Source organism: Diabrotica virgifera, chromosome 8 (genome assembly GCF_917563875.1).
Source record: "Diabrotica virgifera virgifera chromosome 8, PGI_DIABVI_V3a".
Classification (NCBI taxonomy): domain Eukaryota; kingdom Metazoa; phylum Arthropoda; class Insecta; order Coleoptera; family Chrysomelidae; genus Diabrotica; species Diabrotica virgifera.
The window spans coordinates 112,164,736-112,174,881 of record NC_065450.1 but is presented as its reverse complement, the minus strand read 5'-3'; the positions used below and the strand labels follow the sequence as shown (position 1 = coordinate 112,174,881).

The 10,146-nt window shown below is 29.7% G+C and overlaps 1 long non-coding RNA gene across 1 annotated transcript; it reads right to left on the bottom strand.

Annotated features, from left to right (window-relative positions):
- Positions 1-1,920: 1,920 nt before the first annotated feature.
- On the bottom strand, positions 1,921-6,728 carry LOC126889899 (uncharacterized). Its single transcript, XR_007700215.1, has 3 exons — positions 6,205-6,728; positions 5,952-6,146; positions 1,921-2,102 (listed from the first exon to the last, which is right to left on the bottom strand). It is a non-coding gene; the product is annotated as an uncharacterized LOC126889899 (long non-coding RNA).
- Positions 6,729-10,146: the final 3,418 nt, after the last annotated feature.

Below are 10,146 nucleotides of genomic sequence, written 5' to 3'. Positions count from 1 at the left end.
TTGTTTTGTTTGTTTTTGTTGTTGCGAATATATCGCAGAAAGTTTTTAGATGAAGTAATTGTATGATGAAGATAACACAGAAAATACAAGAGGGCAGCATACTTTGCAAAACAATTGTTACAATTTGAAATCAACAATTTGTTAAGTTGTTGTCTTGCAGGTAAAAAAAGTGACTTTTTAAAAAAATTATATCTTGGAAACTAAAAATTATTTTTATTTATAATTGAAACATGTAAAAGTATAGTACTCTCAAAAAAATTTCAGCCAAAAATATTCATTTTTGTAGAGTTGACTGCAATTTTTCCACAACAGCCCTTTTTTGCAGTGAGCAGCATAACAAGTCCAGTCTCATCTGAAATCAAAGTTTCTTGTAGTTTATACCTCTGGCTAGTGAATGAACAAAGGATTTTTTATTAGATGAGGTCATTTTTGTTTTATAAAAAAAACTACTTTAAAAATGAGAAAAATTGGGGTCAAAAATGTGTTTAAACTTATGTAAAATCTTCAAATTTCATTTTTTTTAATTCCTTCGTTCATATTCTAGCCAGAGGTATAAACTACAAGAAACTTTTTGATTTCAGATGAGACTAGTTATGCTGCCAACGCAAAAAAACTTAAGCTCTACAAAAATGAATATTTTTGGCTGAAACTTTTTTTGAGACTACCTTAAGTACTATACTTTTACATGTTCCAATTATAAATAAAAATAAATTTTAGTTTTCGAGATATAATTTTTTTAAAAAGTCACTTTTTTTACCCACAAGACCTATGTAACCCCTTAAAAAAATGTTTGGAAGAATATGTTTGATGGCCAAGATGCATACATATATTTAGAAGGAAAGTTCCTGATTTCTGTAGTATAATACATAATACTGAAGAGGAAGTAGCCCTAAGCTCCGGACTCCACTTGCGATTTGTAGTTGTGGAGATTGAACACATTCTTTCAAATAGAAGTCAATCCATGATTATTTAATCACAAATGGATTGACTTGTATTTGAAACAATGTGTTCAATCTTCCTGATTACAAATCGCAAGTGGAGTGCGGCGGTAATAACACCAAAATATTCCATATAGGTCCATAGAAGGTACACAGACATTGAAAAATTCCTGGAATATCCCCGAAAACATGTTCCCTGAACATCCCAGGAAAATCCTATGTCAGCATTTTAAACATTACCTGAATGTCTTATTGGAACATTCCATGAATGTCCACGAATGTTCTCTGGACATTCAAAATATATTTTGTAGACATTCCCTGGATATACCAGAAATACAGTGATGAGCGCTCTAATAACCGGCAAAATAGCACAAAAGATGTATTAAGTAGTGAGATAAAAAGACGTGAAACTAGTTGAGCTGGGAAATTTAGCGATATTAACTTATACATTTAGATTGTATTGATTGTGTACCACCTTCAGACGTATCAGACGAGTTTGGAAACTACCACTGTCACAGTGACAGTTTTAGTTGACATACTCCTCCGATATGTGTAAAGGTGGGATCAATATAACGTAAATTTAAAGGTTAATTTCGCTAAATTTCCCAGCTCGACTAGTTTCATTTCTTTTTATCTCACAACTAAATATGTTGCCCATATTTTGCCGGTTATTAGGGCACTTATCACTGTACATCCTTGCTGATGTGACAATACCTCCTATCTGTTTTTTCATGAGTTTTGTATGAGAGATGGAAAAACATGTTTTAAGGTCACCTCCTGTGTTCATATGTAAGTTTTGACTTGTTTTGTAGTTCATAGATAGTTTAATTTACTACAAAACAAGTCAAAAAATATCATACGAAAACAGGAGGTGACCCTAAGACAAGTTTTTAGTCTCTCTTACAAAACTCATGAAAAAACAGATAGGATGTATTATTACATCACTGACGATATGTGGCCATACCAAATAATACATCCTTGATAAATATAAACATTTTTATTGAACAAAATCTTTTCATACATTCTTTTAATGCAATTTACTGATATTCCTAAATATTTCAAAAAAATGTGTCACATTTGCTTTGTAAACCTTTCTTTTGCCTTTCGTAGCCACATATTCCGTTTCCTTCCTGGTTTTTTGTAGACCACTTCTCTCAGCTGATTCTAAAAAAAAATGAAATAAATGGTAATTTTTCTATCCTTTACAATTAACAATCAGAAGAAATATTATTTACAGATAATGATATGCATAATAATAATAGGTTTGTTCTAGCATCAGTTTGAAACCATCAGCGAATAGTGGACCAGAGCGAGTAGAGGGGATCGCACTGGTGACTGTATTATGTTCTTTTACTGACCAACTGTTTGCTGATGGTTTTTGACTAGTTTGACTGTTTGCTAGAACAAACCTAATAATAATAAATATTTTGTATTTTGACAATGACATCTGATGTGGAAGTCAAAACATTAATAAAATTATTTTTTCAAGTTAACTTTCACATGCGCGTCTTAAAATTGTACTTTTAATACTTATATCATAAATAACTATTAAGACTATCTTAAGAGGAAACAGTATCGATCAACAGGTAGCGAAAATGTGTTCCAAGATTGCGGCTGTAATTTTGAATATTTTTCAAGATATTTGGCACACATATTCGTAATATAATAAAGAATGGCGGTACAGAGCCCAATTTGAAAAATATATTATTATGTGGAAATTAGTCTGTAATTAAATACAATATAAAAAAACGAGCTTGTACCGCCATTAAGAAGAACAAAAAAATACACTTTCTTCAAATACAACTTTTTTATCAGATTTTGTGTTATTTTGGAACTACTAAAATTTTTTATTTCATTAGTAGTTCCAAAATTACACAAAATCTAGGCATCGGATAAAAAAGTTTATTTGAAGAAAGTGTATTTTTTTGTTCTTCTTAATGGCGGTACAGGCTCGTTTTTTAAATATTGTATAATTACAGAGTAATTTCCACATATTAAGAGGATCGGTACGTATTTTCGGCTGCAATGCTATTCAAATGGGGATTCATTTTTTTCAAATCCTGAGAAAACTAATAAGTATTTTTAAAAAATTTAAACGCAGAATGAAAGATTACGTTATTAGCGAGGGCCGAAAGTCCCTGAGAACTTCTATAATGTTTATTTTAATAAGTTACAGGGGTGAAAAAACTAAGAGAAAATTTAGTGTGATTTTTAATTTCAAATATCTCATTCAAAATAAACTTTTTATTTATTCTAAGGGACTTTCGGCCCTCGGTAATAATTTAGTCTTTCATTCTGCGTTTAAATTTTTCAAAAATATTTATTGGTTTTTTCAGGATTTGAAAAAAATGAACACAATGCCGTGGTAATATTTTCCAAATCTGTCTTTGTCTTACAACGCACTCAACCGAATATAATATTGTCAGCATATATTGTCAGTCAGACACTGACAATCAGTGACAATTTTAAATATTTGACATTGCATCGGGAATATTTTGAGAAATTGATTAAATATTATTGATATATAGTGTATTTGATAAATAATTGATTTAAGACGTGAACTTAATAAAAAGTTATTTATTGTGTATTATTTGTGGAAGATCCAAGCAGAGAATACATCAGATTGATATATCCTGTGATCCAAGTATTTTGTTGTTAGAGATGTTCAAAATTGTAAGCGTTCCAAAATAACAACATATTATTAAAAAATCACTTTAACACTTTTCCTCTTTTCTCGATTGATTATTAGTTTTTGTTGTACAAATAAATTATTACAATCACTGAAAACATAGTTAGTGAAAAAATTATCACATTTATTAACTGAATTAATAATTTGCAATTATAAAAATAACAGTTATCCAAGAACATTCAAAAGCCATCTCTTTAAATTAATTATGACATTTTCAAGTAGAATGACATTCTAGTAATGTTTACATATCCACACCAGTGTGAATTTTACTACACGTAATTTGCCGTGTAAAGACAGAAAAAGTAGGGATACACGTAAAATATTTGCGAATTATGTACCCATAGCCTTAATGAAAAATAAACCCTATCAAAAATCTTCGTAATTTCATCATTTTTCTTGTTGGCATAAACGACAATTTTTGATTTTCTTTTCTTTTTTCATTAATGGCATATATCCCTTTTAACCGCCATATTGACTAACCTTACAACGATGCGATCGACACAAACGCCAGAGGTAAGTTTGGCATATTCACCAATGTTATATCTTGATTGGACATAAGCGCCATTTTATAGTTTTTAATTTATTTCAGACATTTTCAGCCACATTAATGTTCACAATAAATTAAAATTTGAAAAAAAATCACCAATTTTTTTGAATCACTGTGCAGATAAGCAGAATTGGTAAAAATAAAAATAATCAGTTTTTTGTGTTTCCTGAAAAATCAAGTGAATGTCGTTTATGCCGTTTTGGCTTGACAGCGTCGATATATTTTCAGTCAGACACTGACAATCAGTGACAATTTTAAATATTTGACATTGCATCGGGAATATGTTGAGTTATTGATTAAATATTATTGATATATAGTGTATTTGATAAATAATTGATTTAAGACGTGAACTTAATAAAAAGTTATTTATTGTGTATTATTTGTGGAAGATCCAAGCAGAGAATACATCAGGATAATATATTCTGTGATCCAAGTATTTTGTTGTTAAAGATGTTCAAAATTGTAAGCGTTCCATAACAATATATTATTAAAAAATCACTTTAACAATTTTCCTCTTTTCTCGATTGAGTATTAGTCTTTGTTGTGCAAATAAATTATTACGATCACTGAATACATAGTTAGTGAAAAAATTATCACATTTATTAACTGAATTAATAATTTGCAATTATAAAAATAACAGTTATCCAAGAATATCCAACACCCATCTCTTTAAATTAATGATGACATTTTCAAGTAGAATGACATTCTAGTAATGTTTACATATCCATACCAGTGTGAATTTTACTACACGTAATTTGCCGTGTAAAGACAGAAAAAGTAGGGATACACGTAAAATATTTGCGAATTATGTACCTATAGCCTTAATATATTTTTCAAATTGGGCTCTGTACTGCCATTCTTTATTATTTTACGAATACGTGTGCCAAATGCCTCGAAAAAATATTCAAAATTACAGTGACAATCTTGGAACACGTTTTGGCTACCTGTTTATCGCTACTGTATTACCTTAAAACATTGTAATTTGCTAAACCAGTATATTTTACTCTACTACTACTCTACTAGCTACCTCATTTTCCACTGTTTCTAAAGACTTGTTTACATGGGTAGAGTTTTGAGGAGAGTAGAGTAGCGGTAGTACTCTACCAAAAATGGCTTGATACCATTCACATGAGGAGAGTACAAGTATAGTACTGATGCTAGTATAGTGAAACCGATTTTTGTATTTTTAAACACTCTTGATTATAAGTGCACCTTAAATTCTTAATTTTTTGCTTAAGCTCGTTTACTCCAAAGCCCCCTTTGCCATTCTTTCGACGATTTCATCTTCCGCAGCTTGCTGCAAACTTTTATTTCTGTAGTATACACTACCTAAATTCCATAAACACTGGTATTCGCCGTATTATAGCTCTACAAGTTTTAAAGTTTCATCTTCGGTGAACTTCATTTTCACTATTTACACAAAACACAATTCCAGCCAGAATGACAGCGCCCCCATGTACTCTCCTACCTACTCTATTCTGCCATAATTGAGCGTGTTCCATGGGTAGAGTGTGCAGCCGATTAGACATTTTGGCAGTAGTGGTGGTCATAGAGTAGTTACTTTGCCATAGGTTGCTAGTCACTCTACTTTAACTCCAACTATACACTCTACCAGCTATTCTACTGTGCTGAGCATTTTTACAGGTAGAGTTACTCTACTCTATCAAGTACTTGCATCATTACTCTACCTGTGTAAACAAGTCTTAAATCTACTGAATGAAAATCTACTTAATCTTAATCTACTCTTAATGAAAAATGTCTAAAATCATTTACCCACCTAGTATTATTGTAGAATTTAAGACAGTCCAGTGCCTTATAAATAATTTCAATATGAATATTTTTTCCTTTAATTCTCCTTTGATACCACTCCATTTTAGATTTTGGGGAACTTATTTCATTGTGTTTATAGCCCATATTTATTGAAGAAACCCAATCTGGAGATTGTTATTATCGATTAAGTCGGCTGGTTTTCCTATAAGATTAAAATGTTAACATCTTCAAAAATCGTTACTGTTGTAATTGTAACTTACCAGATATAAAATGATTACAGCAGACAGGACAGGAAAATTTTCATTTCGCTAGTAAAACCTGTACATTGTATTGCATTTAACCATTGTTGTCTCTCAGATACCTTATTTAGTTCAGTTTAAAAGTGAACTTTATCTCGACTTTATCACAATTACTTTGCATTTCACACTTCAAAACACAACACCAATGAAGCATATTATCTTCCTAAATTAATACTTCCAGAGAAAATGTTAAATTAATCTTTGTACAACACAAAATTACAAAGAAATACAACTAAAATTATCTAAAACTCATTAAGAACAGATAGAATAAGATTTATCTTTTACACCCAGTAGCCATATTGACATATTGATTTAATTTTGACAGCATGTTGGAACGGATTTAAATTTGGTAAATATAACTCCGCACGACCACGCAACTCGAAACACAAGTACGCAAACACGGTTGCGTGAAGCGTGGCTCGCAATCGTGAAATTTACGAGACTTGCTCGACCTGTAGATTCTTGTCCTCCCCCCTACGTAACGCACCTTAATGGGGCGTTCACGTATTACGTAACGCAATTTTTGAAGATTTTTAACCCCCCCCCCCCCCCAACCTGCGTTACGTAATACTTGAACGGTCCCTTACCACCCACTTAGTTGCCTGTCATAATTGATAGAAGCAGTTTATTTATAATTCACCCAGAGAGTACCTACTTGTTTACAAGAAGTGAATCATGGCTTTGTTAAATTCGAAAAAAAAAGATCTTTTTTACTTTAACCCGACGCGCGACGTGAGGTTGAATAATGTAACAATCCATTTCTTGCCGTCAATATAACTTTGATTCAACCAATAGATTAAGGATTAACAACAAAAAAATCTATAATTGTCGATGATTTCTCAAGAAAAAAATAAGTAATTTTGTTATAATTTATGCATTTTAATAAGAAAATATTTAGATATCTACATATTGCCAACATTTCATATTAATTACTGTATTCATTCACATACATAATGTAATTTGGTATTTAATACATAGATAAGTAGTAGTTACCTTACTGTATAATTTACATAAAAAGACCTTAAATCATATAGGTACATATACATATTGGCATAGTACGTAAAACTACATATTGGCATAGTATGCAAATACTAATATTATGTATATTCGGTACTTATTTCGACTAGCCGCCAATGATCGGTTATTAGAATATCCCGGTTATAAGAATATTTTTGACTGGCACGAAGGCTATTCCAATAAGCAGGTTCGACTGTATACCTACTCTATCGGCAACAAGCGCGTTTTTGCAATAGAAAAAATGGTAATATTTAATAAATAAATTAAATATCTCGTAAACTAGTAAACCAATTTTGCAACCAATTTTCTTCACTTTATAATAGTATTACAATGCAACATCTTCTGCAAAATAAAATGTTTTATAGCGCTTGTTTATTATGAAAATAATATTTTTTTGCAAATTTGTTTTTTAATCTTGATTTAGAATTATTTAAATAAATTAAGGGCCAAATTTAATTTTGCAAGTTTTATACAGGGTGAGTCATGAGGAACTGTACATACTCCTACCTCGTATAGAGGCTCCTATGGGGAATAACAAATGACCATTAAAAAGTGTCTGCTCCCATTGTTTAATAATATACAGGGCGATTTTCGCATTTTGACAGAAATTTGTATTCGTCATAATTTTTGAACGGTCAGATCGATGTGTCTCTTATTTTGGCCAATCGTTACACTATTACCACCTAATCAACTAATTTATTTAAACTAGAAAAAAATCAAGTCCGGCTTTAAAAAAAATTAGTTCGTTTGGGTCTTAAAAAAATTTCACCCTGTATACGCTTTTTGAAAACTCTAATATGAATTTTACAAATTAGACAAATAGGCAATTAAAATGGCGTATTTATTTTTTTCCGCACACGATTACTTAATTTTTTATAAAGAAATCAAATTTCACTATGAATTAAAAGTTTGGTAAAGTGAACCATAGAATTAAAAAAAAAATAACTTTTATTACAAAACTTAATTTTTTTTGCACAAATAAGTAATTTATGTTACCATCCAATCAACTGATTTATTCAAACTAGAGAAAAATCAGGTCCGGATTTAAAAAATTAGTTCGTTTTGGTCTTAGAAAAAATTTCACCATGTATACTCTTTTTGAAAACTCTAATATGAATTTTACAAATAAGACAAATTGGCAATTAAAATGGCATATTTATTTTTTTCCCCACACGATTACTTAATTTTTTATTAAAAAATCAAATTTGTCAAAATCGGAATTTTAACCTAAAAATGAAAAAAAAAATGAACTCACGGTTTAACTCGCTACAACTCTGTTCCATTTTAATATTTTTTTTCTGGAATTTTTACAGCATATACCTCTTACCATTGTGAAGACTATGAAAATTGTTGTAGACTTTCAGTCTTCTTCTTGTAAAAGTTGCAAACTTGTAAATCGCAAAAATGATGTGGAAAAATTTAAAATTTATCAATTTGATCACGTCTATGTTAAACTATAGAGTCCAAAAGAAGTGTTATGGGAAGTTTTAGATCTAGACGTGTTATAGAAAAAAAAATGGTAAAATTTTTAATTTTAAGAAAAACGTTGTTTTTGTAAATTAATTTTTGTAAAAAAAGTTAATTTTTTTAAATCTATGCAAAAACTTTGCCAAACTTTTTATGCATAGACAAATTTGATTTTTTAATAAAAAAATAAGTAATCGTGTGGGGAAAAATAATTATGCCATTTTAATTGCCTATTTGTCTTATTTGTAAAATTCATATTAGAGTTTTCAAAAAACGTATACAAGGTGAAATTTTTTCTAAGACCCAAACAAACTAATTTTTTAAATCCTGGCCTGATTTTTTTCTAGTTTGAATAAAGCAGTTGTTTGGGTGATAACATAAATTAAATATTTGTTCAAAAAAAATTCATTTTTTTAATAAAAGTTATTTTTTTTAATCTATAGTTCACTTTACCAAACTTTTAATTATTCATAGTCAAATTTGATTTTTTTATAAAAAATTAAGTAATCGTGTGGGGAAAAAATAAATATGCCATTTTAATTGCCTATTTGTCTAATTTGTAAAAATCATATTAGAGTTTTCAAAAAGCGTATAGATGGTGAAATTTTTTCTAAGACCAAACGAACTTATTTTTTAAATCCGGGCCTGATTTTTTTCTTGTTTGAATAAATCAGTTGATTGGTGGTAACATAAATTAAATATTTGTTCAAAAAAAATTAATTTTGGTAATAAAAGATAATTTTGTTAAATCTATTGTTCACTTTACCAAACTTTTAATTCATAATCAAATTTGATTTTTTTATAAAAAATTAAGCAATCGTGTGCGGAAAAAATAAATATGTTATTTTAATTGCCTATTTGTCTAATTTGTAAAATTCATATTAGAGTTTTCAAAAAGCTTATACAGAATGAAATTTTTTCTAAGACCCAAACGAACTAATTTTTTTAAAGCCGGAGCTGATTTTTTTCTAGTTTGAATAAATCAGTTGATAAGGTGGTAATAGTGTAACGATTGACCAAAATAAGAGACACATCGATCTGAGCGTTCAAAAATTATGACGAATAAAAATTTCTGTCAAAATGCGAAACTCGCCCTGTATATTATTAAACAATGGGAGCAGACACTTTTTAATGGTCATTTGTTATTCCCCATAGGGGCCTCTATACGAGGTAGGAGTATGTACAGTTCCTCATGACTCACCCTGTATGAATTCCCGCAGCTGTTAAAAAAGTCAATTTTGTGCAAAAATTACCAATTTTTAATTATTTAAACAATGATCCCCTCATATGAATCATATACTTTCTTGAAATTATCTTTTGCTTTGACCTAAACTTTGATAAATTTATTTCAATCTGTACGGAATTACATTTTGATTTACATGTAGTGTAATTTTATTTGATCAGACTAATAACGCACCA